Raw genomic sequence first — 11,787 nt, forward strand, 5'->3', positions numbered from 1 at the left:
GTGCTTAAATATTTTGATGGTAATACTAAAATAATCTTAATACATTAAAAACCCCAACGGTTACCAAATCTAATACTTAACAAACCATAATACTTATTTAAAAATCCTAAGCATTAATACTTTATAAACTGTAATAAACAATATGTAATAACCTCATAGTTAGTAAACATAATACTTGTTAAAAAATCCTACGTGTTAATACATTATAAACAATTGTAGATAATAGGTATTACCATTAGTAAACAATATGTAACAACATTAATAAACAAGTACTTATCTAGCAAGGACATATTGTAGATGGCCATAAAAGTTTGGAAAGACATTTCTACCAAGAGATTACACACCCTGAGAAGTGGTGGCATACTCACTACCTCTAGATATATGTGGCCTTGTGCCTTGTAAGCCTAAAATAGGTAAGGCCTTTAGCACCTTTTGTTCATTTCTCAACCTTTTTGGTTAATAAATAGCTTTTCTCTCACCTATCCTTGCGTGTGTTAAAGGTCCACTGCTTAGGATGAGTTCCAAGTTTAGTCCTTTGCATGGCATCCTCTTTAAGTCTCTTGGCAATCAGTACTAGAGCGTCGTCTTTGATCTTTTTGTTAGCCTAAGTTAGTTTAGAGGAAATTTTATTGACACTACTAGTTTGACCTTTCTTACTAGGGGGAATGGCCAAAACTAGTGATTATTGATAATAGTTTCATATTTTTAGGTTTCTTGCTAGAGATTTTCAAAAGTGAGACTTTTGGTGGAGCTTTCTTGTTTATCTACACACCAACAACACCATGTGCCTAGCTTGGTGCACTGGAGGGGAGCTTCTAAGCTCTACCCCGAGACCTATGGACCGCTTATTGATCAAGTGTTTCAAGCCGAGCGGCCATGGCTACCTCTCACATAGCCGATGCGTAATGCCTACCTTACGGGTGTAGTGAGCTTACCTTGATGCTCGATCGAGTTCCCTCCTCTCTCTTGCACTCCGCCGGTAGTTCTATGATCCTTGTGGCAAGCTCAAGCAACCTCAAGCCCTCTCCATCGAGCTCCATCCTCCATAGCCATGCAAGAGAAGAGAAGAGAAGAGAAGAAGAGAAGATGAAGAGAGAAGATGGGGAGCTTCTTCTCCACGTTCCCTCACTCTCACACTCTCACTCCCTCACTCTCTCACACTCTCTCAATCTCTCACTCAAGCACAAGCAAGAAGGCAAGAAACAAGAGAAGAAGAAGAAGAAGCTTTGGCCACACACAAGAATGAGCTTCTCATTCACTTTTGAACTTTATATACATGCCCTACTTTTTGGGCGGTCATCCCCACTTTTTACATGGCCAGCCATTAGCCTAGGCCCTCTTTTCCTATTTCCCACGGTTCTAACTTATCCCATTCCCAACTAATGCATACAATTTGCACAGGAGTGAGTCTGCCACTCTTTTACAAGGATTTGGTAACGCTTTCACAATTAATGGTGCGCTTTTACTCTTTTCTTTTCTCGAGGCGACATTAAGGCCTTCTGGAGAGGTCACCATTCAAATTTTTCAGGGCCTGACCTCCATCCAGGGCGCCTTTTCCTTCCTTTGTCCTATGCCCTTTCGGTTATCACCTTCTTCCATTGTCTCACTCCTTTGCTTCATTTTTCGATCCTCTGTGTTGCAATAAACATTACCCCCCTCCTAGCTGAGTGTCAATCCCATGGTACTGTGGTGGGGAGCAGTGGGGTAGTTGGGGTTGTCGCTAAGTGGAACTGGTGGGTAGATGACACATGGAGTTTGATTAATGATGACCGGGAGAGATTCCGACGTGCTATATTCTTCATAAAGATGCTTGGCATTTGTCACACAGTTGTAGCTCCCATTCTACAATGGCTATTAAACCTGGGGATCTCTAATCATTTGGAGACTATGAGGTTCCAAAATCTATGCCAATGGTGGGTCCATCACTGAGTTTTTCCTTCTGTTGATTTGGTTCAGTCATGGTAGCCATCAATAGGTAGATGGTCGGCTACATCAAGCATGTTGGTCCATTTAACCGTCGGAGTATGCAAAGGGGGGGGGGGGGGGGTGGGGCTAGGTGTAAACCCTAGGTGCAGTGAGCCCTCGTTCTTTTTTTTTTTTTTTTGGAGAATTGCATACAAGGAAGGTGTCCTGGCTAATGCCTATCACCTTCAGCCGGATTATGAGGTGGTCACAAGCATTGGGATAGGAATGCGCGACTTTGTAGATATTCTTTAATAGCGGCCCGAGCCTTCAGAGGTGTGGATGACAAGAAAGGATGATTGCACCTCGTGAAGCGGGTATCATTCATATCTTCTAAGATTTCTAAGCAAAAGGAGGGAAGCAGGGTTTCCCTCATCATTAATCTAGTCATGGCCCTACTATCTATCCCTAAGTTGATGTAAAAAAGAGTGGAGGAAGGGTGGCTTCCTCGGTTGTGGGTCTCTGCATTAATAGGAACTTGATAAGCCTAAGATAATTATAGGTGGTTAAGAAGGCTGGATCCGGGCAAGAAGAAAAATCCGCAAGGAAGCGGTTGATAGATGGGAGGAGATCCTCTAATCTAAAGACTAGGCATTCCTCGAGGCTGCGAGCATTAACGTTATATATCCTAGGAAAGTCAAAATCCCCATGAATGTTTTGATCATAGTCAACTCCATGCCTACGGGGGTAGGGCATGTAGATGGTCATTGCGTTCTTCAGGGAGCGAGCTGCAGAAGGCGGTCCAAGCATCAAAATTGGTATCCCAAATCCTCCTCCGCCACTTCGGCTGTGCCTTGTAGCCTTGGACAGTTTTGGGAACCCTGTTTACTTTGTCATGCCAGTAGTCTGCAGGCTCTTGCCTCCACCTGGTTATTATGAGGTTTATTTCCTCTATCCACCTGTTTGCAAGATCATTAGTCAGATCCTTGATCTTGGCTAGAATGCCTAGAGGCAATGCACGGTCCAGAGAGCGTGGATAAGCAAACGAAAGCTCAAATTGCCTCATTTGGAACTCCCGTTCACGCCATATGGCCAATTCCTGAGGCCAATCGATAGGATTGGGATCCCCTCGTAGTGGCACCGGCTCTTCAGGGAATTGTCTTGGCAGTGATTATGCTCTGCGTTGGGCTTCCTCTGCCAGTTCCTGCCTTCTTCTTCTGGCTACCACAATGCGCTCGGTCATGTGGGCATCTTCATGCTCTTCAAGCGGGAGGTCTGGTAAAGGCGGACTGGGCATTCTTTGTTGCTCTTCTTCAGCATCTTGCTCAAAGTTTGGACCCTTTTCGACATTCTGCTCGGCCACTGCTAGGGCCACTTGTGGTGGTTGTGTTGGCTGCTCATGTTCTTCGAACCCAAGTTCCTTAAGCTTAACAGTGGAGAGGCCGGCACGGTGTAGGTAGTGAAATTGCTTCTCCTTTGTGATTTCTGTGCCTGTTGGAAGCTCCCGTTCTTGAAGGCCATACCTTAGCGCTCGGGTAGTCAGTTCTAGCTTCCTTCTTACCTTCTCCACTGAATCATTGCCCTCCGCTTGGGTGACATGTAGTACTGTGCTGAGAAAGGCTTGCCTTTGTGTATTGGCGTATATATCGGCAGCTTCTGCCCTAGATTCAGCAAGCACTCTCTTGCACTCAGCCACACCGCCAAGCGTTTCGTTAATTGCCTAACCCTTTCAAAATTGTTCTTTTCCCACTCGTTGGCTCTCTCATCCATCTTCTTTCTTCCCTCTTCCAGCTCACTTGCCAAGGTGGTTACCACCTAGTGATGTTCATTTGTTAAGAACCAAAGTTGGTTCCTCTCCCTAGATTTTCGAGCCAGCTGTTCTTTAGCAATTTCTTTTGCTTGATTTGCAATGCTGAATCTCTGTTCTGCCTCAGCAATTAGTTCTGAATTTTCTTTCACCAGATGCTCGTGGCTTTGGATCTTTGCAAGGTGCAATCTTCTCTGTGTGAAGGCCATGGCCATGAGGGCCTTTGTGTCTCCCTTGGCAATCTCCAATGCACCTTGCAGTCGTTGTGCCTCATGTTGCAGCCTTTGTGCTTCTACTGCAGGGATTGCTGGCCTTTCCTATGCTAGGAACTCTATCTCTCTCTCCAGTCTATCTTGTTCCTCAAGTCCATACCATAGCTGAAAAGCTATGGTATCCTCTTGCCACTCGCTTGGCTCGCCTTCTTGAGTTGATATCTGTCCGTACATTTCTAGTTTGGCAGTTCTCTGTTCCAGATCAACATACTGCTGCACTAGTAACTTTAAGCTCCGCTGCTCTGCCCCCAGGTTTTGCTCTTCATCTTCCAGCCTTTATCTTAGACGGCTCTCATTGTCTTGGGCTTCCTTCTTTTTTGCTTCTAGTTGATCTTCTAGCACTTTCACCTCCCTTTTTCGGTTGGCTCCTTGCTTTGAAACTTCTAGCCTCAAGGCTGCCGAAGTTTCCTTTTCTTTCTCTAGCTCCACCAAGGCCACCTTCTTTTCTTCTTTTGCCTTGTCCAACTGTGCTAGGAGCTCATCCACATAAGCATCGTAGTCCGCACCAGGTGGCATGGGAGTAGGGGATGTAGTGGTTGACACCTCTAGCTTTTGCCGTTTTGGATCTTTCATGGATTCAGCAGCTGCGCGGCAGCGGGTCTTTTTGCTCCGGTTTTCGGTACGATCTCAGCCACTTTACTGACAAGCATCTGCATCATGCTCATCAGTTGGGCCATGCCTAGAGAGGGCATGGGTTGTGGGGCGGTTGTGGTGTCGATTGGCACCGGCACGAAGGAGGAAGACAGGGGGTGTAGCAAGGGCTTGCCCTTGCCTACAACCACTGGGGCCACTTCCACACTGCCACTTGCTTTAGCCTCATGGTGGGGACTCAAAGGGTTGATCTCTCCTCCCCCATGGGTTTCTTCAATAAATCTGCGAGTGGCCTTTGCCAACTCAGCTAGTTCTTTCATCCTTAGCTCGTCGGCTTCCTCCTCCGCCCTTCTTTGCCTCTCTTCTTCTGCCCTCTTTGATTCTTCTCTAACTCTTTCGAGTTCTTCCTCTTCCTTCTTCCTTTATTCCTCCTCCACCCTCCTTGACTCTCTTTGAGCCCTCTTCACCTCTGCTCGCTCTTCTTTGCTCAGTCTTTCTTCCTTCTTCTTCTGGCTCTTGTCAATCTTCTTTTGCTTTCGTGGTTTGGCCGCTTGAGTGGGTGGTATTTCCGGCTCCCCTTTGTCACTTACCGTCTTTTCACTTGAGCCTTCTTCCTCGCGGTGAGGTGAGCTTTGGTGCACAGCTTGCTCTTCATCTACGCCGGCATCCTTGATAACCTCATCGATGATTGCCATCAGGACACCTCCATATTTGATTGTAGAGGCTTTTGTGGACAGGCTTTTTTCTTGCGGATCGTGTAGTAGAGGCTTTTGTGGACAGGCTTTTTTCTTGCGGATCGTGTAGTACAGGCTTTTTTCTTGCGAACACCTCCATATTCCATCCACCATGTGCACATCCTCTTTTTTGACTCCCATCATGGCATACACATCTCTTTTTGGGCGCCTCTCCTTCTTGGACACAAGCCCCAGGGATTTCTCGACAATATCGGCATTAAGGGGCACTTGCACCCTCCTTTCCTCGTCACCAGTCCTTACCGTGACCATGCCACAGCTCCCCCCTTCATCAAAGCTCCTTAAGAAGTCAGCGCACATGCTGTAGTCTATAGCTTGTCTGACCTTTTCCACGTACTTTTGGAGGTTGCATTTGTCCACCAATTCCTTCACGGTCGGCTCTTCCAGGATGGCTTCATCTAAATTCATGGTATGCTTGAACGTGAACTAGCTAAATCCACGGGTCTCGATGCTGATTCCATACTTTGTCAGCTCCGCTTCAGTGAATGGGAGTTTACTCTGTCCTACCATGGTAGGTGCCTGTCATCACACCAAGCCAACATTAGCGTTATAAGTTGACTCATCACTAACAAAAACCCAAGAAAGAATGCGTGTGACAATTTGCCGTGCTGATTCAGAGGCATGAAACTTGGAAATAATTCACAAGCAACATCTATTTCCTCCTTGCATTCTTTCATCCTTACATCTTGTTACATCACTTGGCTCTCACTTTGCTCCCCCTCCCCCTCCTTTCCTTAAGTTTTAAGGGAATCCTTCCTAGGATTAGCAAGGGGAGAAAGAGGGCTTGCATGGATTGTGTGGGGCGAGTTACTTGGCCAACAGCCAAGTATAAAGATTAGGGTTATATTCAAGCTGGGCATGACGATCAAGTTTGCATGGTCGTATGGAAGCTTGGGAGATATAGGTCAAGACATCATGAAAGATGTCCCCAGAGTTGAGGCTACTAGCAATGTGCAACTCCTCTTTCGTGAGGAATTGGTCAATGTAAGGGTGGGCCAACACTTGGTCATCTAAGTGTATGTTGCGTGTAATGGCCAAAACCCTAAATGAAAGAGGTGCCACATAAGTAGGGTCGTGTTCAATTGTTTTGATTGCCCTTCTTTGCTCGATATTGGTCATGATACAACAGCTTTTTTTCTCCCATTAGAGTCGCAAGGCATACCACAGTTGTAAGAACGAAGAAGCGAAGCTAGCCAGCTGCGTGAGCTCCTCCAGTTCTTGTTCAGGTGTAGAGCAAGCAGGCTTGCGGTAAGAGGTGATTAGTCTTCTGAGAACAGCTTGCTTTGTGAGCCAATTGAGGGACCCGCCAAGGTCAAGGAAGTCAACTTGGCAGGGGAAGGCGAGAAGCCTCGACCTGTGTTCATTGCTGATGACTTGACTAAGGATGAGGAGGCTAAACTTGTTGCTCTACTACGAGAGTATGTCGATGTGTTTGCCTGGTCCTTGAAGGAACTTAAAGGAGTCGATCCTAGGATTGTGACCCATAATATCCCAATGGTTCCAGATGCGGTGCCAATAAAGCAACGACCTTACCCTATGAATCCAAACACACCCATCCAGTGAAGGAGGAAATCGATAAGCTCATGAAGGCGGGATTTATATATGGGATTGAGCACACGGATTGGGTATCACCCATAGTGATTGTTATAAAAAAGAATGGTAAAATTCGAGTGTGCGTGAATTACAAGAAAGTTAATGCCGCTACGAAGAGGGACAACTACCCCTTACCGTATACCGAGCACATGCTGGAGAGGGTGGCAGGCAAAGAAGCCTACAGCTTCCTGGATGGCTTCTCTGGCTATAATCAAGTGCAAGTGCACCCTGACGATAGGCACAAGACTGCCTTCGCCACGGAGTGGGGTGTATTCGCCTACATCGTTATGCCCTTTGGGCTAATGAATGCGCCTACAACCTTCCAACAATTAATGTGCACCATCTTCAAGGATATGCTTAGACGCGAGTTAGAGGTGTTCATAGACGACTTATGCATATACTCTAGTTGGGCCGAACACTTAGAAAAGTTGAGAGCTGTCTTTGAAAGGTGTCGGTTATACAACCTCTCGTTGAACCCCTTAAAGTGCCAGTTCTGGGTGAAGCACGGATGTATCCTAGGGCATGTAGTGTCAAGGAATGGCATTACCACTGACTTCTCAAAAGTCAGGGTCATTGTCGACCTACCACCACCCATTAACTACAAGGATGTTCAGTGTTGCTTAGGCCATACGGGATACTATCGACGCTTTGTACTGAATTACGCACTGATTGCTAGACCATTGTACAAGCTGCTGATCGTATTCGAGTGGACTGAGGAATGCCAGCATGCATATGAAGAGTTGAAGAAGGCTCTCACCACTACACCAATCTTACGAGCCCCAGACTGGAGCATAACATTCCATGTACACATAGATGCCTCTAAGTTTTCTATTGGAGCTGTTCTATGCCAGCCTGGTGAACATAACCTAGATTACCCATGAGTTTTGCCAGCAGGCAGCTCACCGAAACGGAGATGAACTAGTCCACTGCAGAAAGGGAAGGGTTAGCCATGGTATTTGCTGTGAAGAAATTTAGGCATTATCTGTTGGCCACACCCTTCGTCTTTTTCTTTGACCATCAAGCCTTGCTTTATCTTGTAAACAAGCCGTGCGGCACTACAGGTCGCATAGCGAGATGATTACTTCTCTTGTTGGAATTTAATTTTTCTGTGGTTGTACGTAAGGGAAAGTAGCACTACATGGCTGATCACATGTCTCGCGTACCCACAGGAGAAGCTGCTAGACAAGGCATACCTGACGACCTACCGGATGCTCATCTCTTTGGCTTGTCTAGCAAAAGAGACTTGTTTAGGGCTGATCTAATGCCATATTGGACCGATGATGTAGTTCAAGTACTAGAGAACGGTCTGCCTGAGAGAGACCTATCGAGAAAGCCAGGATAAGGATACTTATCTTTAAAATCCAGCCATACCAATTGATCGCTGGCCAACTCTATAGGTTAGGACAAGACAGTTTGTTGCATAGATGTGTGTGTGAGCACAATATGCACGATGTATTGAGAGAAGCGCATGGCGAGATAGCTGGAGGACACTTTAGTGGGGATACAACAGCCCGTAAGGTGCTACAATCCCAACTATGGTGGCCCACCCTATTCCGTGACGCTGCTAAGTTTGTCAAACACTGCGATGAGTGCCAAAGGACTAAGGTGCCCATGCATAAGTATAAGATGGAGTTGACCCCCGTAATAGCACGACAGCCCTTCGAAAAATGGGGCATTGACTTCATTGGAACTATCAGTCCTGCGGCACAGTACTCCTAGGCACGCTACACCATTGTGGCAACTGATTACCTGACAAAGTGGGCAGAGGCAAGAGCCACTAGGAAGAACGATGCTAGAACCACTGCGAAGTTCTTGTGGGAGCAGATCTTTTCACGTTTTGGTTGTCCAATTGAGCTAGTAAGTGATCAGGGCATGCACTTCATTAATGAAGTGATATCCCACCTGCTCTCGACCTTCCTAATCATTCATAGAAGGTCCTTGCCCTACTACCCTCAAGCAAATGGCCAAGCAGAATCCACGAATAAAATCCTAGTCAACGTGCTTACTAAAATAGTATCCACATCATGAAGTGACTAGGATAACAAATTGATGGCGGCCTTGTGGGCCTATCGTACAGCTTATAAGACGGTTGTAGGGTAGACACCCTCTAGGCTGACTTATGGAATGGAGGCCATTCTACCCTTAGAGTTCTTTGTCCCTAGCTTAAGGGTAGCAGCTTAGGAGCGTTGGGAGGAAAGAGAGGCTTGGACCAACCGCTTAGTGGAGTTAGAGTGTCTCACGGAGACTCGACTCTTATCCACCCACGCTCTAATTTGTGAGAAGGCACGACGAAAGATGTGGTTTGACAAGCATGTCAAACAGCGCAACTTTGATCAGGGGGACCTTGTTCTACTATACTCTGTGAAGGGTCACAAACAAAAAATGAAATTTCGAGGACTAGGACCTTTCCGAGTGCGTGCAATTAGTAGAACAGGCAATGTTGAGTTGGAGACGCTCAAAGGTGGAGGAATAGGCTTCTTCAATGGCACTCGCATGAAAAAGTACTATCCTCCTTCCCATTCGTTGCACGAGCCACCTATGCTTGAAGCCCCTGTCAACGTCTGCATGGCCACAATTACCGAACTAATAGATCAAGATGAAGAAGCAGTGGCACCTGCCTACCTACGAATCACGGTCACGGTAGAACTGACATATTCCTTTGATGCTTTGATTGACGAAGGTGCCGACTATAATATCTTAATGCATGACCATTGGACATGCATTGGTCAATCTAAATTACAGCCCAGGAATGCTAAACTCAGCCCATTTGGGAGCAACACTTACTCACTCATAGGAAAATGCAAAGTGGCTGTCTCCATTGAGTTTGAAAGCATCCCAGTCTCCTTTTATGTGTTGCCAAACACTAAAGGGGCCGGTAATAAGTCACTACTAGGTCACACTTTTAAAAAACAGACGAACTGCAATGTGGACTATAACCTAGATCGCATCTATCTTGCTATAGGCAATGTGCGCATAGTGACTACTTTCAGCAAGGGTTATCTTGAGTCTTCCACAATTGCAGAGCCATCAATAGAGACCCCTAAGGCCACGCCCATGACCAAGCCTAGGGAGAAGGGCAGTGATATCTCACCCCATGCTCAAACTGCTAGAACCAAGCCCACCAAGGCCATTCACAAGGCCAAAGAGTTCACGCTTATATGGGTGCCAAAACGATAAGGGTCACCTCCGTGTAAACCATAGAAACATGCTTCTAAACGCACAAACTATCAGTCACAGCCTAAGAGGCAGCTCAAATGCTATCGACATAGATGCACTACCATGCCGCGATGGATCCCCAAAGATCTCTTGCGAGCACAAGGATACTATGAGGGCAACCCTTGGATATGGGTGCCTAAGAGTGGACATTCAAGAGGCTCAACTTTGAGCAACCCCACTCTAGCTAGAGAGGCTGGCATATACAAAGCACAAACTGCAAAGAAAGCTGGACCAGCACCGGTTGTGATTAATGAATCCCAACACATTTATCATCCTAAGCTAGATGCCCCAGCATCATCCAAGTCAGAGGAGTTGCGCACCCCCATTCCAGCTCAGATAGAATGCAACACACCTCCAATGCTACTGGAGCCCCCTACAGCATCTCAAAGTGCTCCTGAGTGCAAAGACCCATCTGTGATGCCATCAATGGAGTCACCACTATCCAGCCCAATTGCACCACCACCACCAGCAGGTCTTAGGCCTTTGTATGAAAGACGATCTTTCCTTTCAATGGCCAAGGATCTTGTTGAGACCTCGGGAGATGACGTAGTGACATGCATCAAGGAGTTAGACAATACCTTCACCACATTCGCTAGGAGCTATGAGAGGCTTGACTTAGGACTTCTTGATGAACCCCTTGCTTCTGATGTTCGTGCGTTGCCATGCACTTGGGAAGACTACGAGTTTATGACCGTCAAATTTTCCAAAATTGCCACCGAATTAATCGTCGCTAAACCACTGCCATCGGAAAGTTCCTTTGGTAGAGCCTAATTTGTACACCCACCATTGTTGTCCTTGACTAAAACCTTAATTTACATGCCCACAATTGCCATTGGGACATTCCTTTGGTACAACCTTCTTTACATCTATTATATTGTCATGAACCTTGTGAAAGGGCATCTATGCAAATTTTTCTATTGCATCTTCTAAATCAAAAGTGATGAATCCAATGCCCCTTAGCTTTTGCATGTTATGACCATATAACACAACAACATTATTAAGGAACTACCAAGGATCAATGGTGGCAATGAGAAATAGGAGAGTAAGCATTCTTAACAAGATCCCATCTCCTCAAGCTCTCACCCTTGAGCAATGGCTCCCAAAAGGCACTTCCAATATTAGCAAAGCGTGTGCTTCAAGATTGTAAGGTTTTGGAGCCTCTACAAAGCTTCCATAGAGTTTATATGCAAGTAGAATAGAGTACTTGACTCTATCGGGTAAGCATGCATTGCTCTCAACATTAATGCTCCACATTTAGAAGAACTCTTAGTTTTGGATACAAACTTTACATCTATGGTAGATATAAATACTATCAAGAGTGATCTTCTCTTTCTCTTAGAATTCTTACTTGTACTAAGCTCTATGCACCCATTGTAATGGATGTGGGTGAACCTTCTCACCTTCGTCATAAGCCTTGTGGAGTTTATTTACTTTAGCCAACATTTTATTTCATCACACTAACCTTGTGAAGAGAGAATATGAATACACATGGGCATGGATCTCTAGTGAGGATTGGGACAATAGTGGGATGACCCCCTCCCCCTCCATTCATTGGATCCTAAAGGGGTGTAACAAATTGGTCATGGAGGAACACAAAGCCTATATAGGTGCCACAATGACACCATTTTATCCCTTGCATAGGTGCCATTTTACT

This window comes from Lygodium microphyllum, chromosome 18 (genome assembly GCF_053477565.2).
Source record: "Lygodium microphyllum isolate KBCC chromosome 18, Lygodium_microphyllum_v1.1.10, whole genome shotgun sequence".
In the NCBI taxonomy this organism is placed as follows: Eukaryota; Viridiplantae; Streptophyta; class Polypodiopsida; order Schizaeales; family Lygodiaceae; genus Lygodium; species Lygodium microphyllum.